Source organism: Balaenoptera acutorostrata, chromosome 5, assembly GCF_949987535.1.
Source record: "Balaenoptera acutorostrata chromosome 5, mBalAcu1.1, whole genome shotgun sequence".
Classification (NCBI taxonomy): Eukaryota; Metazoa; Chordata; class Mammalia; order Artiodactyla; family Balaenopteridae; genus Balaenoptera; species Balaenoptera acutorostrata.
The window spans coordinates 109,653,271-109,680,554 of record NC_080068.1 but is presented as its reverse complement, the minus strand read 5'-3'; the positions used below and the strand labels follow the sequence as shown (position 1 = coordinate 109,680,554).

At 36.8% G+C, this 27,284-nt stretch overlaps 1 protein-coding gene across 3 annotated transcripts in view; it reads right to left on the bottom strand.

Annotated features, from left to right (window-relative positions):
- TET2 (tet methylcytosine dioxygenase 2) overlaps positions 1-27,284 on the bottom strand; it is a 135,819-nt gene that overhangs the window by 80,815 nt on the left and 27,720 nt on the right. For all 3 annotated transcript variants that reach the window (XM_007190980.2, XM_007190981.2, XM_057546944.1), the window contains exon 2: positions 8,033-8,178. The gene's annotated coding sequence lies outside the window, so the exon portion shown is untranslated. The remainder of the gene's footprint in view (positions 1-8,032; positions 8,179-27,284) is intronic.

Here is a 27,284-nt window from a genome sequence, read left to right as displayed (position 1 = left end):
TTTCACCAAGAATTCTACTGAACACTGTATTCACTAACCCAACAAACTTTTTGGCTAACCCAATATATACAATGGAATACTACTTAGCTATAAAAAAAAGGAATGAAATAATGCTATTTGCAGCAACATGGATGGACCCAGAGATTGAGAAGGACAAATATATAGGATATCTTGTGGAATCTAAAAAAATGACACAAATGAACTTATTTACAAAACAGAAGTAGACTCACAGACATAGAAAACAAACTTATGCTTACCAAAGGGGAAGGGGGGGGGGTGATAAATTAGAAATTTGGGATTAACAGATATACACAACTATATATAAAATAAACAACAAGGACCTACTGTACAGCACAGGGGGATTATATTCAATATCTTCTAATAACCTATAATGGAAAATAATTTGAAAAATAATATATATGTGTGTTTGTGTGTATGTAACTGAATCACTTTGCTGTACACCTGAAACTAACTATACTTCAAATTTTAAAATGGTTTTTTAAATAGTATGAAACTGAATAAAGGAAAAAAATCTTTTTGAGACCATATGGTTTTATACTTTAAAGAAATATATATATCAAAAGGCTAAACATTTTTTTGTTCTACATGAAATACATTTAAAATTCCGAAGTATTCAATCCTGCACTTGATGTGGGAAGTTTATTTACCCTCCTCTGAAGCTATGGATTTTAATAATCACGTCACTGTTTGGTTAGGGAACCTGGAGCTCAGAGGTCTTTCCTGAAATGCTCTCTAGAGATCCAGCATATTGATTTAGCCCTGTAAGCTTGCATACACTCCCAGCTATGTCCTCATAACATCACAAGGCACCTAGACAGCACTGCCAAACACATGGCTTCCCACAAGGGCCTACATTCTAAAGTACACTGACCAATCTTTCTCCTTTCACCTGAGAGTGAAAAACAGAGCAAAACAAAAAATTGCTAGGTCAGAAAATCTATCGTCAACTAAACTTTCTGGAATTTTCAAAACATTTCCTGCATTCATGTCTCAACAAACAAGGTCTTGAGTGTGTTTATTCATTAAAATTATCACCCAATAGACACCATATATTATCCATAACAGCTTTCAAATTTCTCTTCCTATAGTGAAGCATTTATGTTCACCAATACTACTGGAATTAGAATATCCCTAAAGTCTCCCAAAACAGCCAACAGAAGCACAAATCCCAATTGTAATCAATTTATTTGGGGCAGGACACTTTAGGGGAAAAAAATATAAGCATCAAATATTACTTTTACAAATGTTAGTTACAACTGAGTATCTCTGAAATTCAAACTCTGAAATAAGGTAATTTTGTATACAAGATTACCGTGTCTAGACACTGTAAGTTCCAACTTCTTACTCTCTCAGTTCCTCCCACACCCCACCCCCACTTAATGGGCAGGTGCTGAATCTATTTTAAGAAGGAGCCAGAGGGGACAAGGAAGAATAGAAGATTTGATCACAAAGTGAATTCCTTCTTTTGAAGAGTGTGATTAAGTGCCTACTATGTAACCAAACACTGTGCAAGATGTTAGGAATGGAAGATAAGATACAGCCTTTGTCCTAGGGATTTCAGGGAAGACAGGCACACAGGACTACAGTAAGTGTGATATTTGAGGGACAATAAATGCCACAAATATGAAGTTTTGCTGATGAGAGACCTGAGCTGGGGCTCTACGGCAAAAGGACATTTAACCAGGAGAGGAACAAGTACAAAGACCTGAATGTGTGAAATATAATGTTATGTTCAAGGCCTATAGGTAGGAATAATTATACCACACACTCTGAGGGACAGTCAATATGGTGACAAGGAGGCTGAAGAGTAATCAAGAGCCAGATCAGGAATATTAAATACAGAGTTTGATCTACTTCCTATAGGCCAATGGTTTTCCAAACTGAGTTCTTTAGATAGCAAGAGTTCACAGAGCTGTTCAGGGCCACACTGGCTGAACAGGGGGTAGGTAGGTGGCCCTATGAGTCCCCACATTGTATCCATTTCTGCCCTGACCAGATGAACTTCACTTTAATTGTAAAAACTTTGCAAGGAAGGTGGGGTAGGGGGTGGTGCTTCCACTGCTTTAACAAAGTTCAACAATAGGTATCCATCAAAGGGTATTAAGAAGGGAGTATACACGGTTATATTTGCATTTAAGAATGAGCACACTAGAGCACTTTAAATTGACCAGCAGGTGGAAAAAAGAATAAAAGAACAGAAGCAGAGGGAACAATGAGGAAATGATTAATTCATGGAGAAAGGAAATTAAGAGTGGTAAGAATGAGTAGAGGTGTGGACAAGCTGGATTTGGGGGTGTGGGTAGAAGTTCCTGCCCAGCAAGTTCAATGTTCTCAATGAAGTAAGAAGCAAGCTGGCTGGAAGAATTTAAGGAAAGACAGGTGTGTACATGTGCAAGTGTGTGTGGGGGGGCATTCAAGATCTGGAAAAGATGGCCAAGGTTGTTTTTTGTTTGTTTATTTTATTTATTTGTTTATTTTTTTGGCTGCACTGCATGGCATGTGGGATCTTAGTTCCCCGACCAGGGATTGAACCCATGCCCCTTGCAGTGGAAGCGCAGAATCTTAAGCACTGGACCACCAGGGAAGTCCCTTGTTTTTGCTTTTTAAAGTCCCTTTAAAACCACCACTGGGACTTCCCTGGTGGCGCAGTGGTTAAGAATCCGCCTGCCAATGCAGGTGACACGGGTTCGAACCCTGGTCCGGGAAGATCCCACATGCCGTGGAGCAACTAAGCCCATGCACCACAAATACTGAGCCCGCAAGCCACAACTACTGAAGCCCACACACCTAGAGACCATGCTCCGCAACAAGAGAAGCCACCGCAGTGAGAAGCCTGCTCACCGCAACAAAGAGTAGCCCCCGCTCACTGCAACTAGAGAAAGCCCATGCACAGCAACGAAGACCCAATGCAGCCAAAAATAAATAAATAAAATAAATAAATTAAAAAAAAAACCCACCACTAAGATTCAAGGACTGTATGTGTTCTTGGTTGAAAATTACAAAATTGTTATACACATATACAACATTAACTATACGATCATAGATTCTCCCAGAAACCCATTACTTGTTCTCTTAATCTTTTCAACATTAAAAAAGCCAAGAGAACAAATTAATTTCACGCTTTGAGGAAAAGGTTTGGTTAGAGTAACATCTGTAAAGATGGGTAAATGTTTCTAGTGCCTGTAGTTGCACTGCAACTTTCTTTCAGAACACAAAGTGTTTTCACCAAGACTCTTTCCTTTATGCTTAAAATATCCTATGAGATCAATAGAGGCAACTGATACTTCACCTTTTGATAGGGAAACTGAAACACAAGAATGGTGAAAATAACTTTCATAGGGTGCAGTCTATTTTAGCATGGCTGACTCGTTCCAAATTCAAATATGGGTCATATGTGGACAGGCACTGATGCCAAAAGTGTTATAGTGCTATTTGTGAATTTAGGGACTGCCGAAGTTCTCAGCAGAATCCCATGAGAATGTCAATAGTCTTCTATAATTCACTCTCTTGGGACATAGAGACTATGAGACCCATCTGGGCCTTCTATGCATATAAGACAAGATACCACAGGTAACAAAGATTTTGCTTTCATATGGTTCAGTCATGACTTGTATTATAATGAGGCATGTATAATGGCGAGAGTAAAGAAATGTATGAAGAAAGAATTGTAGCACCGTTGTTAATAGAAAAATAAAATTTTCTCTTTTAAGTATACGTCTAATAATTTAGAAAATTACATTTTATTAAAAATAAGAAAATATTTAATAACAAATAGATGGGTAGCAAAAATAATAGTTTGAAGGGTGCAGTTTGAAGAGCACTGCCTTGGATGATTTCTAGGGTCTTTTTTTGTTTAAAGTCTTATGACTCAAAGGATAAACTGATCAGGCTTGTTAGAACAATGACGATGGATTTCAGTTTATAAGACTGGCCTATAAGGAAGGGATGATTGAAGTCTTAATTTTAAAATGTAGGTGGTGATTTAAATTTGAGATGACAAAAGGCATTTTTCTTCTGAAAAATAAACAGAAAATAGGTACAATGACAGAAATAACTGTTCCATCTCAAACTACTGAAGAGACAGAAAGATGACATTTAAAATCAGGAAACATCAATAATCGCTATAGGTGGGGGAATCTAAGCGTATAGAATGACCCTCTTCCAGTTTTACCAATGCTTCTTTGACCCTTTCTAAACAACTTTGATCTGTTTCATGAGAGAGGGTAAAAATGTCCACATTAATTAGAAAAATGGCTACAAGACAGTGGGAATGGGCAAATCTAAACTTCTAACTGTATTCTCCCCAAGCAATCTGGCAAAATACAAATCAGTAATATTTCCTACAGATGGCATGGGGAGTGGGGGATGCGGAGCTGTCAATATGGAGACGTGGAGCTAGTCCAGGTTCTGCCAATAACTAATGACATGAACTTAGGGAAGTCATGCATCATCTCTGGGTACCCTATTTCCTATAATTTCTTATAATGCCAACACTTCATTGGTCAATTTAAAACTTGAAAACTTTGACATTTCTTCTTAATCTCCTATGTGCAATTAGCAGTTAAATCATCATTTTTCTTTAAAATATAAGAAATCTCTCTTCCCTTTTCTGCCTTATCTTTATTATCATAATCCATGTTCTCAACCTCACTCTGAAATTACTCCAACCACTTCCACCATCTCCCTACTCTTCTCAACTTGTCAAAATAATAATATCGCTAGAGACCTGAATTTACCTTGTTACTTACCTGCTCCAGTTGTTCCTCAATATGTATACAATAGCATGTAATAATCTTTAGACTGGCCTTAGGGTTTTATAAAAATTGACATCACCTATTTTTCCATCTCCTTTCCCACTACTTGCCAACTCTGTACAAGGTTGCCTGCCCTTGCCCTTTTCCTAGTGCACCCCCTGCACTTAAAGCCAACATCCTTATTTTATTCCATCTCATGCTGTTTCTCCTCCACTTCTGTCACTGGGATGTCATTCCTTATTGTTTATTTGTTTTATGGCTGATGGTGTGAGGCTACATGATTGTGAACTATATAAAAATAACTTTAGAACTTTTTCTTTGGAGCTTTTTTTTTTTCCTTTCAGCTTCATTGAGGTATAATGACAAATAAAACTAAAATATATAAAGTATACAATATGATGATTTGATATATACACTGTGAAAGAATTCCCCCCATCAAGTTAATTACCACATCCATCACTTGACACATTTAGGTTGTTTTTGTTTTGTTTTGTTTTTGTTTTTTGGTGAGAACATTTAAGTTGTGCTCTCTTAGCAAATTTTAATTATACAACACAGTATTATCAACTATAGTCATCATGTTATTTATTAGATTTTCAGACTTTATTCATCCTGTAACTGAAGGTTTGTACCCTTTTACCAACTATCCAAATTCTTCCTCTCCTTCAAGATCCAGACCACAAGCTGCAACCTTCCTTCATGAAGTCTTCTCTACCTGTTTTAGTCTAGATGGGCCTTGCCATTCTTTGAACTTCCAAAGTTCTTATCTGTATCACTCACTTGGGTACCTGGGTAAATGTTTATTCGTGATACGTGATCAAGCCGTACACGATGTTCTGATTCTCTCTGAATCACTCTGAAAAAACTACTCTAGGGCTTTGTGGTATTTCTCATCTACCTGAAATGCTCTTCCCCCCGTGTAACTTTATGGTATGTGTGTATTCCTTTTTCATATTTTTACTTAAAAAATAATTTTACCCTGAGGTCTTTTCTGACTACTCTATCTTCAATTACTAACTCACCATGCCTCTAATTTCCTTTTTCTGCCAAAAGTTTTATGCTTAGCATTTCTTGGTATTCTACATACTATGCATTTTTATTTATGTCTGTCTCCCACTCTATAAATAAGAGAGATTTTGTTTTCCTCATTAATGCAGCCCAGTTCCTAAAGAGTGCCTGGTATTTGACAGGTGGTCAAGAAATACTTTTGGAATGAATTCATTATTAAAAAACTAAAAGCAAGATTAGTAACAGTGATTAATAATAATAAACAAATGCTAATATAAAATTGAGAACTTATTATGTGCTAGGCCCTGCATGTATTATCCATATAACATTACATAATTCCATTATCATTTAACTCTGACATATTTTCCTCCTTGCCAAATAAAACAAGGTTTAAAGAGGTTAAATAATTTTCCCAAGAACACACAGCTAATAGACATTATTAAAAATGAGCCCCCAGCTTATTTAGTACTGAAAATAAGTCCTAGGCTGAGCTTATCCAACTGTAAAAAACTAAATACAAAATTAGATTCTTTTTTGGATATGAGGGAAGGACTCCTTCAGTAGTTACTTGAAAAAAAATTTTTTTTTAATAACAGCTAATATTTTAATTCCCTGTCCTCTTTTCTTGTTAGTAATTTATCTTATACTTTTCCCTAAACTTTTACTCTTCCTTACTTACGCACTCTTCACCACCAAGAAGAGAAAATCTTCTGACTAATGTTATGACTTCACTAAAGAGATAACAATTCTATCTTAAAAACGTGTCTCAGTTCTCATGTTAAGGCCAAGTACAGAATGAGTAGCCACAGTCCCCACAGTGAGAGGTAAAGCAACCACTAAGGCAGGAGGGGAAAAGCAAAGAATGCTTTATTCATAATTACCTAAGATTTTCCAGCATGAGAGGGGAAAGAGGAAGTCTATTTTCAGTGACAATGATTACTCTAAAAACATTAACATGTAAGGGGAAAATTTTCATTCTGAGAGTTACTACTGTGCTGAGATCTCTTTCCCTTACACAGTGACTTAAAATTCCCAGGGCAGAGAGGTAATCTAGGCAGATACACTTGCCCTATGTCTTGAAAATGGCAACATCCAGGGATCATGGGAGTTTAACTGAGGACACACTGGAAAGGATTTCTCAGCACCAGGTCAGTCTCTAAGAAGTATCAAGTGGCAGAGTGGATACTTATATCCTCAGGCATCTGGAATGAGGGCAGAGATTACAGCTACACAGGCTTTTTAGAAGAGTTGCTATGCTGAATGTATAAACAAGATTCAGTGAAACTAAAGCTAAATTACCTGCTAAAGAGTTATAGATGGAAAAAAAAAAACCTCATTCTTCCTTTTCTCTAGCTAACCTGCATTTTCTTTTCTACAATGCATCCACAATTTAAACTGGTTTACAGTACAGGCAAAGGTATACATAGTAGAATTCATTCTAGTGTTCATCTTAAATATTTTGGGGAAAAAAATACATCAGTTCTCTACTTCTATATGTCTATATGAATGATAGTGATCTGATAAAAAAAACAAAAACAAAAAAAACCCTTAAAAAAAAACCAAAGAAACCCTTTAGGTTGGGACACTAATTAGCAAAACAAATTGATCTTTATTAAGATCAACTATAAGAACATAATGAAAAAAGTGTCTTTCTGTCGGTACCTCTATTTGTATTTTCAGAAAAATCACGTGAAAAAAATCACATAGGCTCTCCTGAGATCTGTCATTCTAAACTTTAGTTCTCTGTTAGTTCTATGAAGCCAAACTGTCATGAAAACCAACTGCCTAGGTTCAAGAGGTACTCACTTTCAGACCAGCAAATAAACACAAAATAGCATTTTTTTTGGTCCTCAACAAGATTGAGACAAAGTGGCCATAGGTGATGTAAGAATGGAGAAGAGAAATGCTGTGACAAGTGGTTAGAGATAGCACCTTCCTCCGTGCTTATTATTATATTTGAATGGCTCTTATCTCTCTTTTATTAAAATAGCAAACATTAAGAATCTGATGAAAATCTACCTTTGTTCAGAGGAAAAAAAAAAAGTATGTATCAATACTTAAAAGTCAGCACACAACTTTAGGGGATTCATAGACCTTAAAATCTAAGCCATGCATCCTAAGCATAGATAATAGAGGTATTTGAGACAGTACAGAGTAACTTAGCGTTGGAGGTTGGAAGAGAGATTGACCATTAAATTGAGAATAAACTTATACTCGCAAACAAGAACCAACTGTCCCCAGTGTCTTACCAGCAGCTCTATCCCTCACTGCGCCTCCTGGGTCATGGCCTGTTGGCTGCTGCTGAGCCCATCTCCTGCTTCCACCCGTGGTAACTCAACAGGAGCAAGGGCAAGTAGACAATCTTGAGAGGGTCTGCTGCTGAATGGTGGCCAGCCTGGAAAAGATACAGTTTGAATATTTTTAAGTTAGCAAAAAGGAACACAGCATGTACATCTGGTATGAAAGCTATTGCATAGCATTTAAAGGTTTTAGATGCCTATAATTGGATATTTCCACTATGCCATTGGCTGTGAAAAATACAGGGTTGGAGGATCTTTCTCAAAGCAATGAAAGTCCCAACTGCACCATTATATTTGTCTAATATTTGTAGAGCAGTTTGTAATATCCAAAGCATCTCTGCTCACATCAGTTTGTGATCACATCTTGATTGTGATAATCAATTAGGTTTGAGACCCACTGGCTTGTCTTACTTCATCTGTTGAATACAATAGTTCTCAGCCTTGGTTATAGTTATCACCTTGGGTGTAAAGCTGAGGCCTCACGCTCAGAGGTTCTGATTTGTTGGCCTAAAATGAAGCCTTGCTCCCCAGGTGTTTCTAAGGTGCAGCCAGGATAGAGAATCATTAGCATAACTCCTTCTACTTGATAGCAAATGTCTATTCCAAATATACCACATCAAGACAATGTGCTAAGTGCTGTGGCAAAGGTAAAGCATTATAACATGTGACCCTGTGCTCAGGGGCTTTAATTTAGCTGGACACATACTTTCAAAAGATCACATAATAAGGTAAATACTTTAAAAATATAACCAAAGTAAGCCTTCACTGGTCAAAGATGTAGTGAAAATCCTGAAATAAGAGAAAAAGTTTAATGCATGAGGAAAGGCTTCTTCTGAGCTTTAAGGGCAGGATGAAATTCAGAGAAAGAGAGAGGCATAGAGAGAGAGCACTGTTTTCAAGAAAAGGCACAGCTGCAAGAATATGCAAAGCAAACTGAATGATACAAAACAGCCCATTCTGATGGAAGGGTTACTATAAAGAGCATTAAGAGAATGTGGAGAGGTAGTTTTGACCTGGAATGTAAAGAGTATTGGTAAAATGGCAAAAGAGTAGAGCCATTTTCCAGAATATCTGGAAATAGTATCTGAAATAGTACTGGAAGCTGTTGAAGGCTCATGTCCCAAGAGGTCTTAGTAAATTTACTGGGTTCTTAGTAAATGCCAGACACCATGCTAAAGCACTACATATGTTAGCTCATTTAACACAAACATCTGGAGAGGTAATTATTATTATCCCTATTTTACAGAGTCAGAAGCGGGGGGGTCACTTAATTTTCTCAGTTACATAGCTAGAAATAGTAAGCTGAGACTGGGGCATGCCATTTTTTTAAGCAACATGGCATCATAAAAGTCATGTATTAAGATTTAGGGTTTTTAAAAATTGAGATATAATTCACATACCATAGAATTCATCATTCTGAAGCATATAATTCTGTGGGTTCAGTATATTCAAAAAGTTGTGCCATTATTGCCACTATCAAATTCCAGAACAATTTCATCACTCATGAAATAATTCCAGTACCCATTAGGAGTCAGTCCTCATTCATCTCTCCTCTACCTAATTGATCTTCTGTCTCTAGGGATTTGCCTATTCTGGATATTTCAGATATATTAAATCATGAAAAATTTGGCTTTTTGTTTCTGATTTCTTTCACTGAGCATAATGTTTCCAAAGTTCATCTATGTCTTAGTGTGTATCGGTACTTCCTTTTTATGTCTAATATCACACTGTATAGATGTACCACACTCTATTCATGATAAATATTTGGGTTATTTCTACATTTTGGGTATTATAAATAATGCTACTATGAACATTCATTTACAAGTCTTTTTCTGTTGTGGTAAAATATATGTAACATAAAATTTACTAATTTAACCATATTTTAAATGTATAACTCTGTGGCATTAAGCACATTCACATTGTTGTGCAAACATCACCACCAACTATCTCTAGAACTTTTTCATTTTCTGAAACAAAACTCCATACCCATTAAACAACTCCCAATTCTCCCCTCTCCCAAGCCCCTGGCAAACACAATTCTACTTTTGTTCTCTATGAATTTGACATTCGAGGTACCTCATACAGAATCATATTTATTCTTTTGTGACTGGTTTATTTCACCTAGCATAACGTCTCCAAGATTCACCCATGTTGTAACATGTGTCAGAATTTCCTTCCTTTTTAAGGAAGAATAGTATTCCATTATATGTATATACCACATTTTGGTTTTCCATTTATCTGTTGATAGACATGGGTTGCTTCCACCTTAAGGCTACTGTGAATAATGCTGCTTTGAACATGTGTGTTCATTGTTTATACGTTTTTGTATGGACATATATTTTCAATTCTCTTAGGAGGAAAATTCCTGGGAGTAGAATTGCAAGGTCATATGATAATTCTATGTTTAACCTTTTGAAAACTGCCAAACTGTTTTTACAAAGTCTCTGTGCCATTTTACATTCCCATCAGCAACTGTGTAGAGAGTTCCAATTTTTCCACACCCTCATGAACACTTGTTATTGTCTCTTTTTTTAAAGCCATCCTAGTGGGTGTGACGTAGGAGAAGATTTAGGGGTTCTAAATCATTACATATAAGATATTGGCTTGGGACGTCCCTGGTGGTCCAGCAGTAAAGAATCCACCTTACAGGAGATTGGTTCAAGATGGTGGAGTAGAAGGATGTGCGCTCACTTCCTCTTGAGAGAACACTGGAATCACAACTAACTGCTGAACAATCATCAACAGGAAGACACTGGAACTCACCAAAAAATATACCCTACATCCAAAGACAAAGGAAAAGCCGCAATGAGATGGTAGGGGGGTGCAATCACAATAAAATCAAATCCCATAAACACTGAGTGGGTGAATCACAAACTGGAGAACAATTATACCAAAGAAGTCCACCCACTGCAGTGAAGGTTCTGAGCCCCACGTCAGGCTTCCCAACCTGAGGGTCCAGCAATGGGAGGAGGAATTCCCAGAGAATCAGACTTTGAAACCTAGCAGGTTTTGATTGCAGGACTTTGGCAGGACTGGGGGAAACAGATACTCTACTCTTGGAGGGCTCAAACAATGTAGTGTGTGCATCAGGACACAGGGGGAAGGAGCAGTGACCCCATGAGACTGAAAAAGGCCTACCTGCCAGTGTTAGAGGGTCTCCTGCACCGGTGGGGGCTGGCTGTGGCTCACCGCAGGGACAAGGACACTGGCAGCAGAAGTTCTGGGAAGTACTCCTTGGCATGAGCCCTCCCAGAGTCACCATTAGCCCCACCAAAGAGCCTGTAGCCTCCAGTGCTGCATTGCCTCAGGCCAAACAACCAACAGGGAGGGAACTCAGCCCCACCCATCAGCAGACAAGCAGATTAAAGTTTTACTGAGCTCTGCCCATTAGAGCAACACCCAGCTCTACCCACCACCACTCCTCCCATCAAGAAGCTTGCACAAGTCTCTTAGATAGCCTCATCCACCAGAGGGCAGATAGCAGAAGCAAGAAGAACTACAATCCTGCAGCCTGTGGGATGTAAACCACATTCACGGAAGGATAGACAAAATGAAAAGACAGAGGACTATGTACCAGATGAAGGAACAAGATAAAACCCCAGAAAATCAATTACATCAAGTGGAGACAGGCAACCTTTCAGAAAAAGTATTCAGAATAATGAGAGCGAAGATGATCCAGGCCCTCAGAAGAAGAATGGAGGCAAAGATTGAGAAGATGCAAGAAATGTTTAAGAAAGACCTAGAAGAATTAAAGAACAAACAAACAGAGATGAACAATTCAATAACTGAAATGAAAAATACACTAGAAGGAATCAATAGCAGAATAACTGAGGCAGAAGAACAGATAAGTGACCTGGAAGACAGAATGGTGGAATTCACTGCTGCGGAACAGAATGAACAAAAAAGAATGAAAAGAAACGAAGACAGCCTAAGAGACCTCTGGGACAACATTAAACACACCAACATTTGCATTATAGGGGTCCCAGAAAGAGAAGAGAGAGAGAGAGGACCTGAGAAAATATTTGAAGAGATTATAGTCAAAAACTTCCCCCAAATGGGAAAGGAAATAGCGACCCAAGTCAAGGAAGCACAGAGAGTCCCAGGAAGGATAAACCAAAGGAGAAACATGCCAAGGCACATAGTAATCAAGCTGACAAAAATTAAAGACAAAGAAAAATTATTAAAAGCAACAAGGGAAAAATGACAACATACAAGGGAATTCCTACAAGGTTAACAGCTGATTTCTCAGCAGCAACTCTACAAGCCACAAGGGAGTGGTATGACATATTTAAAGGGAAGATTCTACAACCAACATTACTCTACTCGGCAAGGATCTCATTCAGATTCAACAAAAAATCAAAACCTTTACAGACAAACAAAAGCTAAGAGAATTCAGCACCACCAAACCAGCTTTACAACAAATGCTAAAGGAACTTCTCTAAGTGAGAAACACAAGAGAAGAAAAGGACCTACAAAAACAAACCCAAAACAATTAAGAAAATGGTAATAGGAATATACATATAAATGATCACTTTAAATGGGAATGGATTAAACGCTCCAACCAAAAGACACAGACTGGCTGAATTGACACAAAAAGAAGACTCATATATATGCTGTCTACAAAAGACCCACTTCAGACCTAGGGACACAAACAGAGTGAAAGTGAGGGGATGGAAAAAGATATTCCATGTAAATGAAAATCAAAAGAAAGCTGGAGTAGCAATACTCATATCAGATAAAATAGACTTTAAAATAAAGAATGTTACAAGAGACAAGGAAGGACACTACCTAATGATCAAGGGATCAATCCAAGAAGAAGATATAACAATTATAAATATATATGCACCCAACATAGGAGCACCTCAATACATAAGACAACTGCTAACAGCTATAAAAGAGGAAATCAACAGTAACACAGTAATAGTGGGGGAATTAACACTTCACTTACACCAACAGACAGATCATCCACACAGGAAATTAATAAGGAAACACAAGCTTTAAATGACACAATAGACCAGATAGATTTAATTGATATTTATAGGACATTCCATCCAAAAACAGCAGATTACACTTTCTTCTCAAGTGCACATGGAACATTCTCCAGGATAGATCACATCTTGGGTCACAAATCAAGCCTCAGTAAATTTAAGAACATTGAAATCATATCAAGCAACTTTTCCGACCACAACGCTATGAGATTAGAAATCAATTACAGGGGAAAAAACATAAAAAAACACAAACACATGGAGGCTAAACAATACGTTACTAAATAACCAAGAGATCACTGAAGAAATCAAAGAGGAAATCAAAAAAATACCCAGAGACAAATGACAATGAAAACACAAAGATCTAAAACCTATAGGATGCAGCAAAAGCAGTTCAAAGAGGGAAGTTTATAGCAGTATAATCCTACCTCAAGAAAGACGAAAAATCTCAAATAAACAATCTAACCTTAAACCTAAAGGAACTAGAGAAAGAAGAATAAAACTCAAAGTTAGTAGAGGGAAAGAAATCATAAAGATCAGAGCCGAAATAAATGAAACAAAAACAAAGAAAACAATAGCAAAGATCAATAAAATTGAAAGCTGGTTCATTGAGAAGATAAACAAAATTGATAAACCTTTAGCCAGAATCATCAAGAAAAAGAGGGAGAGGACTCAAATCAATAAAATTAGAAATGAAAAAGGAGAAGTTACAACAGACACCGCAGAAATACAAAGCATCCTAAGAGACTACTACAAGCAACTCTATGCCAATAAAATGGACAACCTGGAAGAAATGGACAAATTCTTAGAAAGGTATAACCTTCCAAGACTGAATCAGTAAGAAGTAAATTGAAACTGTGATTTAAAATCTTCCAACAAACAAAAGTCCATGGACCAGATGGCATCACGGGTGAATTCTATCAAACATTTAGAGAAGAGCTAACACCCATCATTCTCAAACTCTTCCAAAAAATTGCAGAGGAAGGAACACTCCCAAACTCATTCCACGAGGCCACCATCACCCTGATACCAGAACCAGACAAATATACTACAAAAAAGAAAATTACAGACCAGTATCACTGATGAATATAGATGCAAAAATCCTCAACAAAATACTAGCAAACAGAATCCAACAACACATTAAAGGATCATACACCATGATCAAGTGGGATTTATCCCAGGGATGCAAGGATTCTTCAGTAAATGCAAATCAATCAATGTGATACACATATTAACAAACTGAAGAAAAAAACAATGTGATCATCTCAATAGATGCAGCAAAGGCTTTAGACAAAATTCAACACCCATTTATGATAAAAACTCTCCAGAAAGTGGGCATAGAGGGAACCTACCTCAACATAATAAAGGCCTTATATGACAAACCTACAGCAAACATCATTCTCAATGGTGAAAAACTGAAACCATTTCCTCTAAAATCACGAACAAGACAAGGATGTCCATTCTCACCACTATTATTCAACATAGTTTTGGAAGTCCTAGGCACAGCAATCAGAGAAGAAAAAGAAATAATAGTAATACAAACTGGAAAAGAAGAGGTAAAACTGTCACTGTTTGCAGATGACATGACACTATATGTAGAAAATCCTAAAGATGCTACAGAAAACTACCAGAGCTCATCAATGAATTTGGTAAAGTAGCAGGATACAAAACTAATGCACAGATATCTCTTGCATTCCTATACACTAACAACAAAAGATAAGAAAGAGAAATTAAGGAAACAATCCCATTCACCATTGCAACAAAAAGAATAAAATACCTAGGAATAAACCTACCTAAGGTGGTAAAACACCTGTATTCAGAAAACTGTAAGACACTGATGAAAGAAATAAAGATGTCATAAACAGATGGAGAGATATACCATGTTCTTGGAGTGGAAGAATCAATATTGTGAAAATGACTATACTACCCAAGGCAATCTACAGATTCAATGCAATCCCTATCAAACTACCAATGGCATTTTTTACAGAACTAGAACAAAAAAATCTTAAAATTTGTATGGAGACACAAAAGACCCCAAATAGCCAAAGAAATCTTGAGGGAAAAAAACAGAGCTGGAGGAACTGGACTCCCTGACTTCAGACTATACTACAAAGCTACAGTAATCAAGACAGTATGGTACTGGTACAAAAACAGAAATATAGATCAATGGAACTGGATAGAAAGCCCAGAGATAAACCCACACACCTATGGTCAACTAATCTATGACAAAGGAGGCAAGGAGATACAATGGAGAAAAGACAGTCTCTTCAATAAGTGGTGCTGGGAAAACTGGACAGCTACATGTAAAAGAATGAAATTAGAACACTCCCTAACACCATACACAAAAATAAACTCAAAATGGATTAAAGACCTAAATGTAAGGCCAAACACTATAAAACCCTTAGAGGAAAACATAGGAAGAACACTCTTTGACATAAATCACAGCAAGATATTTTTTGACCCACCTCCTAGAGTAATGGAATTAAAAACAAAAATAAACAAATGGGACCTAATGAAACTTAAAAGCTTTTGCACAGCAAAGGAAACTATAAACAAGATGAAAAGACAACCCTCAGAATGGGAGAAAATATTTGCAAACAAATCAACAGACAAAGGATTAATCTCCAAAATATATAAACACCTGATGCAGCTCAATATTAAAACAAACAAACAGCCCAATCACAAAATGGGCAGAAGACCTAAATAGACATTTCTCCAAAGAAGACATACAGATGGCCAAGAGGCACATGAAAAGCTGCTCAACGTCACTAATTATTAGAGAGATGTAAATCAAAACTACAATGAGGTATCACCTCACACCAGTTAGAATGGGCATCATCAGAAAAGTCTACAAACAACAAATGCTGGAGAGGGTGTGGAGAAAAGGGAACCCTCTTGCACTGTTGGTGGGAATGTAAATTGATACAGCCACTATGGAGAACAGTATGGAGGTTCCTTAAAAAACTAAAAATAGAATTACCATATGACCCAGCAATCCCACTACTGGGCATATACCCTGAGAAAACCATAGTTTAAAAAGACACATGCAGCCCAATGTTCACTGCAGCACTATTTACAATAGCCAGGTCATGGAAGCAACCTAAATGCCCATCGACAGATGAATGGATAAAGAAGATGTGGTACATATATACAACGGAATAGTACTCAGCAATAAAAAGGAACGAAATTGGGTCATTTGTAGAAACGTGGATGGACCTAGAGACTGTCATACAGAGTGAAGTAAGAAAGAGAAAAACAAATATTGTATATTAACGCATATGCGTGGAATCTAGAAAAATGGTACAGATGAACCGGTTTGCACGGCATAAATAGAGACACAGATGTAGAGAACAAACATATGGACACCAAGGGGGGAAAGCGGGTGGGGGGGTGCGTGTGTCGTGGTGCGATGAATTGGGAGATTGGGATTGACATATATAGACTAATATGTATAAAATAGATAACTAATAAGAACCTGCTGTATAAAAAAAATTAAAAGAGAAGATCTAAAAACTTAAAAAAAAAATGCAAAGAATCCGCCTTACAATGCAATGGACGTGGGTTCGATCTCTGGTCACGGATCTAAGATCCCACGTGCCGTGGGGTAACTAAGCCCTTGCCCCACAACCACTGAGCTCGAGCGCCTCAACTAGAGCCCGCATGTCGTGAACTAGAGCCCATGCACCACAACTAGAGAAGAGAAAACCCGCACACCAGAACTAGAGAGAAGCCCACGCGCTGCAACAAAAGATCCTGCATGCCTCAGTGAAGATCCCGTGTGCAGCAACCAAGCCCTGACGCAGCCAAAAATAAATTAAATAATAATAAATCTTAAAAAAAAAAAAGATATTGGCTTGTTGCCGCAGTTCAGATGTTAAGTGATAAATCTGAACAAGACGGTGGCAGAGGAAATGAAATAAAATGATCAAGCACGGAAATATTACTGATTGAGAAATGGGTGGATATTAGTAACACTCTAGATGTAGGGAGAAAAAGAAAGACTCAATTATAGTAATAAAGCTTTGAGCTTGGTTGCCTGGAAGAATGATGGTATTAATCAGAGAAAATTCTATAAAGGAATTTGAAATGACAAAATAAATTTTTGACATCATGTATTTGAGGAATCCATGCATTCCAAATAAATAATTATCAGACAGGTAAAGTTCAGGAGGTTAGGGTTGGAGACAAAAAAAACCCTCACAAGATATTTCATTAACATCTTTATTGGAGTATAATTGCTTTTACCTTGTGATTTTACAAAAGGTCAAAGAAGCATTGGTAAGACTAGAAGAGGGTCATTGTATATCCTTAGATTCCTAAGGCTGGGTTTAGCAACTTACGTACCAAACACTGAGGAAGGAAGGAAGCACTCGCCTTCCTGTTTTCTGTTTAAAATAGTAATATAAAACCTAAATGGTTAATGTATTCTTTACACTCAGAGTTTTATCAGAACTTGGTTGGTATGGGATTTTTATCTATACTGTGGGGCATTCAGGACAGCAGTGCCCTTGGCTCAGACTGGTGTGAGCGGGTTAGTGCAACCACCCTCTAAAGAAAGACACAAGATGGGGAGTCCTAGAGAAATACGTGTCACTGCAAGCAGTTATCTGATTGGCTGGGAACCAAGCTGGCAAATTATCAAGGAGAACATGAAGTTCCAGTTTTCTATGCCCCAAAGAGCCCCCTTATGAAAAGAGGCCATCCCAACAAATAGAATGTACACCTGTAAGAGACCACAAGACTCTTGTTAGAACACAGTTCTTCAATGGCCAGTGATGTTGGCTTTGTTCAGTTTTGGAAAGTCTCCAACATGACAACATTCAGGAATCACTACAGTGATGACTCATATGCTTGGGTACCTGTTTTGAAAGAGAACCTTAATAATACTATTTAGGATGCTATGGTAAGTAGTCTCAAAGAAAATGTAAAACAATATCAGTCAGCTGATACACTGAGTTTTCCCTCTGATCTGATATACTGAGATTATAAAGGAAAAAACAAATCATTTAGAAGGCAAAACACAATAAACATAAAGGGTAACTGCTGCCAAAGACAGAAGTTAAGGTAAGAGCCAGAGAAACAAACAAACAAAAAAAAGCAAAAACAAAAAAAGAGAAATTTAAGAATGAAAGCCTATGAGCACATTGAAAAGTTTTCACTCCCACACACATATCTACATTTTTAATTGAACGAAATAAACCTCACGGTTAATATCACCATCTTTCTGAAGATAATGTGGTTCGAAGACAGATTTTTCTTTTGTTTCCCTAAATTGAAGCTTATTCTGGTATTTTATCTTCATCAACTATTCACTGTTTAAAAAGGATAATATCTTTCTGCAATATTTTCCAGAATGTAGATGAAAAACTAACAGTGACAATAAAAATAGCTAAGATTTATTGAATGCATTCTTAGTCATTTAATCTTCAAAATACTTTCAGTCATGTTCCTTAGCACACACTTTGTAGGTGGCAGGTCTTCAGAGCCTGTGCTCTTAACTGCCATGCTTCATGGCCTCCAACAGCCTGTAGGAGATTCAATGAAGAATACATTTCATTTTGGTGATAGGTAAATTATTCTGTATTTCAAATCCTAGTAGCAGACACTTTCCTTCAAAAATGGAACAAAACTTTTCTTTACAAACCAGTCACTCTACCTATAAACATGTATACATCAATGCACACTATGTATCATGTATAGAAATCTTTTTGGGGGGTCTTAAATACATTCTCCTTTCAATAAATGGATATTTCCCTGATGAAGACATTAAATAAATACTTCCATCGTGAACAGGGCACTACGTTTATCCTGCTGGATCTAGGCCGTCCTTTCCACTTTGTGCTAATCATCCACCATCACTGCACGTCTCTTCAAAGTTTCCCAGCAATAGGTGTTTCCTTCCTGTTGTCATGCCCCCTCAGCTGCTCCCCTGATTGATGTGATCCTCCTCCAGGTCTAAATGGGGTCAGACTGGAAGTTCACTGAACAGCAGGTTACTGGCCTCAGCAGGATATACCCACAACTCAGTTCTCCTCCCTCTTTCCTCTCCCCACCCCACCACACCCCAACAAGTGTGCACTCATGCTTACTCTCTCTCTGCAAGTAAATGATCCCAACTGTAAGGTGCCCAAAGGGAAATGCTATTTCAGAATGTCAGCTACTTGGCAGCAATGGCTGTTCTATTAATGCTTAAAAAAACCCCAAAAAAACAAAAAACAGGGACTTCCTTGGTGGCACAGTGGTTAAGAATCCACCTGCCAATGCAGGGGACACTGGTTTGAGCCCTGGTCTGGGGAGATCCCACATGCCGCAGAGCAACTAAGCCCATGCGCCACAACTACCAAGCCCGTGTGCCACAACTACTGAAGCCCACGAGCCTAGAACCTGTGCTCTGCAACAAGAGAAGCCACTGCAATGAGAAGCCCGCGCACTGCAACGAAGTGTAGCCCCTGCTCGCCACAACTAGAGAAAGCCCACGCACAGCAAAGAAGACCCAACACAGCCAAAAAGAAAATAAATAAATAAAATTAATTAATTAAAAAGCAAAACAAAAAAAACCAAAAACAATACAGAAGTTAAAGTTCTAAGAAGAAAACTAAAGCAAATCCTCATGCATATTTACTCCCTGCTCTTCCTAACATAGAGAAAGTGGTGACTCCAAGGAAAAATTCAGTGAGCATTTACAGAACAAATTCCACTAAGATAAAAATATATACACCAAACAAGATTGTTTCTAATGAAGTCTTTATAGAACTAAAATTGCCAAACAAAGCTGAAATATTAGACAGTTATAAACTGTTTGACATAGTATTTCTATTGCACAAAGAAATTAAGAACCAAACAGAAATGTAGAGGTACAGGTATAAATTCACTTGGCATTGTGTATAGATTATCAACTTATATACCTTCCAGAAACAAACAAGCAAACAAAAGTTATGAGGGAATAGATACTTTGAAAAAACGAGATAGAAATTCCACATTAAAAGAAAATATTGAGTAAAAATCAAGCAGAACAAGCATATATAATTTCTTGCATCTGAAATGCAAACATTTCTATGACACTCTGACACTTGCTAATACTTGACCTCTTTGGTCAGAAACTGGGCTATAATTAACCAATGGAGGTGTGCCCAATGTCTTAACTCTGAAAAGCCAATAGAGGATATAGTTTATCTTTTATCCACTAAAATAGGAAACATAATTCTTTATAATGGAACTGCCATTCCCAATGTTTAAGCATTTTAGGGATCCCTTCAAGAAATTCTGTGTAGTGGAGGAAAGAAAAGGGGCAGAGAAGAAGAAAGAGGTGAAGAAAAATGTGTACACTGATTCTATGGTTCATCTGTTCCTTTTTCTCCACACAAGGAACTTTAGGTTTTGGCGACGGAATTTCTATAGTTGACTGCAGGACAATATTTCTATTAGGAGCTAGGCTTTGAGCTGAATCTCAGAAGAAACTTCTCACCCATCACTCTCATAAACCCACAAGCAAACTAAGGAAGTCAGAAGGTAGAAGAGATAACCAATGTACAAATCCATCTCAGGTTCTAATTCTGCCACTAATCCTCCATAACTTCATGATCTTGAGCCAACCAATCACTTAAGGAAACTGAGGTTTGAGAAGTCTATAAAATGTTGAATTGCATTATCTCTGTTTCAAACCAGGTTTAAGGCGTTATGATTCTATGACTTAGATCTATCATCTAGTTTGATACAGACAGAACAAATACATGTATAAAAAAAGAGGTCTTACACAATGAATAAGGTATAAAAACATGAGCAAAATTACATTGGTAGGATTATGCCAATTTAAATACCCTCATATAGTATTAAAACTTTATAATGGGGACTTCCCTGCTGGCACAGTGGTTAAGACTCCAAGTTCCCAATGCAGAGAGCCCGGGTTCGATCCCTGGTCAGGGAACTAGATCCCACATGCATGCCACAACTAAGGAGCCCAAGAACCGCAACTAAGGAGCCTGCCTGCCGTAATTCAGACCCAGCACAACCAAATAAATAAGATAAATTTTTAAAAAAGCAACTTTATAATGAATAATCCTCAAATTGTAATAGGCAACTGTAAACTCATAATCACAATACTTACTGATCCCCCACCAAATTATTTTACAATGTATATTCTATTCCTTTAGATTTGGGAATTTCATATTATAAACTGATGTAACAGATTTTTCAGAGTAATGAGGCTACTACCATGGTTCATTTAGACTGAATTGCTAATTATATCCATTTATAATAGCCATAGATTGAGGATCGATAACTTGGTAGACTGTGAAAGCTTTATTTAAAAAAAAAAAACAAAACTGCTTCAAATCTATAACATTAACCCAGATATTTAAAAAGTGAGTTCATTTTCTTTACATTTTAGGAAAATTATTAGGTGTATATTAAACCCACCTTCCCATTTCTTTAAGACAGATGGGAAGTAAAAGAACGAATTTTTAATCATTAATTATTATATAAATTATTCATAGCCCAAAGAATATCTTCATGCACGGATGCCATAGTCATATGAGCAAAGGCTTAACGCCATTACGTTAATAACATTAATACAAACACCAAAGGATCAGTGAGAAAATTTCTAATGCTTGATGAGACAGCAAACTGTATAAAATGAAATTTTATACTACATTATAAAACTGCCAACATTTGCTATATCACTATTTTTAAAAAGCAACACTACTTCACTTATAATACTGTCATTTTTCATTCTAAAAATGTTAACAAGGAAATTTCATTAAACATTATTTCCAATAAAAAGGCAAAGGAGAGTGACTAGAAAACTCCACAAATTTCCCAAAGTTTCTAATTTTATTGTTCTCCTTAAAATAGAAAAGTATATGAAAAAGATTTCAGAATACATAGGAAAACTCCAGTTCTATTCACCTGGATTGTTAAAAGCAAGTTATGCATTTTACAAAATTGTAAGTGTCATTAACACAACATAAAATACTTCTATCTAAGGTACTCTTAAAAACAGTTTAGTAAACATCGTTAAGACAAATAAATGATGACTCTCTGGCTATACACACGAATGATCATCAAAATATGTAACAGCTGGCATGTCAAAGCATGGGTAACAGTGCTGGAGGAGGGTCTAAGAGGCCACCTGTTTTCGCTGCAGGACTGTGGGGCGGTTCAGGGAGTCATGGCAAGGGAGCTAGGGAGTCTTAGGGCAGCAGAATCCCCCCGCTAACTTGGAAATATTTCAGTAAACTTCAGCAGAGCCACACTCATGTACACCTCCTGTGTATAAGCTCTGGCTATTCGCATGATTCTTAAATAAGGGATTTTTTTTTTTTAAGGCTTTAAGCAATTGTTAAAAGTCTGCAAATCACAACAGTGTAAATCAACTATACTTCAATAAAATAAATTTTTAAAAAAATCTTTGCAAATCTGCTACTTGCTACTGAAGAAAATGTAACTATTAACTTTGGCAGTAGCTAGAAAGAAACATCATGGGGGAAATCTGATGGAAGAAATGAAAAGTGAAAGATGAAAGGGTCTTTTTTTAATTTTCAAAACTTTATGTGAAAATTATATAAAATATTTTTGTGACATTGAAGTTATTTAAAAATTAAAGTATGAGGTTAAACTTTCAAGCAATGACCAGGATGACAATGTAAATACATTTCTACCCTAAATAAATAAAACATTTAGTATAAACAGCTGTATATCCAATCACACTTAAGACTGGAGAGTCATATAAATAAATGAGAAATCCAAATAGATATTTTAATAACAAAATTTTGATATAATATTTTCATAAAATTATCATTTTCAAATTAAACTGGATTTTCAAATATTTCCTGGAGATAGCAAACACCTATTGCTGCTTATAAGTTAATTTCTTAAGAACAAGCATATCATAATGTTGAAGAAATGGCTGCATTATTAAAAAATATTTGATGCCATGTTCCAGAGATGTAAAAGGTGGTCTAGTCTACATAGAACTGCACATTTAAAAAAAAATGTTTTAAATCATTTTTTATTTGCTAGATCTTCTAGATGGAATATACAAATCTAAGGAGAGCAGGAATTTGTTGTTGTTGACTGTCCTCTTGTTGAAGGGATTAAAGTTACCTAGCAACCCCTGTGTTGCAGAAACCAAAATAAAAAAAGTCAGTTGTCAACTACCAGTTCTTCTAAAACAGAAGAGTGCAAGCAGGTAAGCATTATTTTGCTATAATGTTTGGTCATACATTTTAAATCACATGACAAAGTAAAAATCATCAAAAAACTCCCAAGGAAAAAAACTCCTCTAAAAGCATATTAATTGTGACTAAATTGAGAGTTTATAAAATCACCGTTATCACCATTTTAAAATCATCATTGAGCAAAGTGGAGTTTCGAAAAAAAGGAGCCACTGACCCTGCCTTTAGAGAAGAATGTTTGAGAAAAGCCCTTCGTGCCAAGTTGACTCAGCTTCATAGGCCATGGAAATCAACACTGAATGTCTTGATTCTTCATCGACTCTGAGTGGATGAAAAGCTAAATGAAAACTGGAGCATTAACTTCTTATACTTGGAGACGTGAAAGTGTCATTTCTAAGAAAGCTCAATTGTCAGCTGACCAGAAAGGCATAACTACTCTAACCTCCAAGAATGAGTCAGTAAACGAAGAAAAGGGAAACAAACAAATGAGCAGCCATTAGTATATGCATATTATTTCAGCTCAGTAGCCATTACAAGCCAGATACTCTACATGCTAGAAAAACCTCTTTCCTTTTGAGAAAGATGAGTAATACTGAAGAAACTAATAGTGGGATAAACTTAACCAGGCCTCACTAGGAATGCAGCTGCTTTACACAACCTCACTGTAGACAGACTTATAGTGGGAGGCCAATCTTCTCTCCAACAACTGTCACTAAAATGACTTAACACTCCAGGTTTATGCCAGGTCAGTGTACACAGGTCATCTCCAGAGCCATGAATGAAGTCATGCTTTATCAGAAAGCAGGTCAGAGGTGACATAAATCATCTAACTGTAACAGCTGACTAAGAATAACTTTCTATTATAAGCACTCATTTCCTAAATGAGAGGATAGATATCCTTCATTTTCTGAGGAGTGATGAGGGGGGAAATTCTCACATAAAACCAAACAAGACTTTTTCATCTTCAGTACTCACAGAAAAGGCATGGAGTCTGTAGGTACCTGAATTTGGCTTGTAGCCTTTGATCTATCATGGGCACTGAATGAAGGCAAATGAATCTCGTCCACTGATCGCCTTCTGAACAACTCCTATCCCCTCCCTCACCTTTTTTATGAAGGACTGGTGCTACCTGTTCATTGCAAATAAGGTTGTGATTCAATTAAGAAGGAGATTAGGTTATTTTCTCAACCTCAGGTTGGAAAACCCAGTGTCAGTAGAGGACTTGAATAGAAACACTGTAGGTACCCTTAAGAAAAACAAAAAATATTTTTACTGCCTAGTTTATTTTCTTTTTATAAATTTAAGGTTTTTTTTTTTTAGGTTGCTTTTCATTTTTTAAATTAAACTTTTTTTTTTTTAGGGCAGATTTTGGCTCACTCTAAAATTTAGCAGAAAGAACAGTGAGTTGTCATATACTTCTGTCCACACATATGTATAACTTCTCCCACTATGAACATCCCTTTCTCGGGTGGTGCATTTGTTACAGCTGATGAACCTATACTGACTGACACATCGTTATCACCAAGTCCATAGCTGACATTAGGGTTCACTCTTGATGTTGTACATTCTACGAGTTTTGGCAGATGTACTACAATGACATGTATCCACCATTGTAGTATATTAGAGAATAGTTTCACTACCCTAAAAACCCTCTGTATTCTGCCTATTCATCCTTCCTAACCCCTAATCCCTGGAAAAACTAATCTTTTTACTGTCTGCATAGTTTCACCTTGTCCAGAATGTCACACAATTGGAATCAAAGAGTACGGACCCTTACAGGATAGATTATTTCTCTTAGCAATACGCATTTAAGGTTCCTTCATGTCTTTTCATGGCTTGATACCTTATTTCTTTTTAGTGTTAAATAATATTCCATTGCATGCCACAGTTTATTTACCCATTTACCTACTGAAGGGCATCTTGGTTGCTACCAATTTTTGGCAATTATGAAGAAAGCTACTATAAACATTGTGTGCAGGTTTTTGTGTGGACATAAGTTTTCAACTCCTTTGGGTAAATACCCAAGAGTGCAATCACTGGATTGTATGGTAAGAGTACATTTAGTTTTGTAACTGCCAAACTATCTTCCAAAGTGGCTGTACCTTTTTGCATTCCACCATCAATGAATGAAGAATTTCTGTTGCTCCACAACCTCACCAGCATTTGATGTTGTCAGCATTCGAGATTTTGGCCATTCTAATAGGTGTGTAGGGTAATCTCATTAATTAATTTGCAATTCCCTAACGACATATGATTTTGAACATCTCTTCATATGCTACTCACCATCTGTGTATCTTCTTTGATGATGTGTCACTTCAGGTCTTTTGCCCAATTTTTAAACAGGTTGTTTATTTTTTTTTATTGTTTTAACAGTTTGAAGAGTTCTTTGTATATTTTGCATAATAGTCCTTTATCAAATGTGTCCTTTGCAAATATTTTTCCCAGTTTGTGGCTTGTACTCTCATTCTCTTGACATAGACTTTAGCAGAACAGAAGTTTTTAATTTTTTTTAATTAACTTTTTTTTTTTTGGCTGTGTGTTGGGTCTTCGTTTCTGTGCGAGAGCTTTCTCTAGTTGCGGCAAGTGGGGGCCACTCTTCATCGCGGTGCGCAGGCCTCTCACTGTCGCGGCCTCTCTTGTTGTGGAGCACAGGCTCCAGACGCGCAGGCTCAGTAGTTGTGGCTCACGGGCCTAGTTGCTCCGCGGCATGTGGGATCTTCCCAGACCAGGGCTCGAACCCGTGTCCCCTGCATCGGCAGGCAGATTCTCAACCACTGTGCCACCAGGGAAGCCCTTTTTTTTTTTTTTTTTGGCCACGCTGCTCAGCTTGTGGAATCTTAATTCCCCAACCAGGGATCGAACCCCGGCCTTCAGCAGTGAAAGCATGGAGTCCTAACCACCAGACTGTCAGGGAATTCTCAGGAATTTTTAATTTTAATGAAGTACAGCTTAAAAATTATTTCTTTCATGAATCATGTCTTTGGTGTTATATCTAAAGAGTCATCATAAATAAATAAATAAATAGTCACCACCATACCCAATGTCATCTAGGTTTTCTTCTATGTTATCTTCCAGGAGTTTTATAGTTTTGCATTTTACATTTAGGTCTATGATTCATTTTCAGTTAATTTTTGTAAAGAGTGTAAGGTCTATGTCTCGATCTGTTTTGTTGCATATAGATGTCCAGTTGTTTCAGCACCATCTGTTGAAAAGATTGTCTTTCCTCCATTGTATTGCCTTTAGCCTTTGTCAATTGACTATATTTGTGTGGGTCTATTTCTGGGCTCTCTATTCTGTTCTATTGATCTATCTGTCTAACCTTTCAACAATCCCACATTGTTACAGCTTTACAGTAAGATTTGAAGTCAGGTGTGTCAATCCTCCAACTCTGTTCTTCTCCAAATATTGTTTGAATATTGTGTCTTCTGTCTCTCCATATAAATTTTAGAATCCATTTGTTGATATTCACAAAATCACTTGCTCAGATTTTGACTTTGTGTTGGATCTATAGATCAAATTGGGAAGAACTGACTTGACAATACTGAGTCCTCCTATCCATGAACATGAGCTATCACTCCATTTACTTAAGTTATATTTTGATGTCCTTCATCAGAGTTTTATAGTTTTCCTCATATATCTTTTACATACTTACATAGTTTGTAAACTTTTTTTGTATACTGTACGTATTTTATTAGATTTATACCCAAGTATCTCATTTTGAGGGGTACTAATGTAAATGGTGATGTGTTTTCAATTTCAGATTCCACTTGTTAATTGTTGTTATATAGGAAAGTGACTGACTTTTTTTCTACCACTTTTATTGAGATATAACTGACATACAGTATTGTGTAAATTTAAGGTGTACAGCATGATTTGATTTACATACATCATGAAGTGGTAATCACAATAAATTTAGTGAACATCAATCATCTCATATAGATACAAAATTAAAGAAATAGAAAAAATAATTAGCAATACTCAACATTACTAATTATTAGAGAAATGCAAATCAAAACCACAATGAGGTATCACCTCACCCTGGTC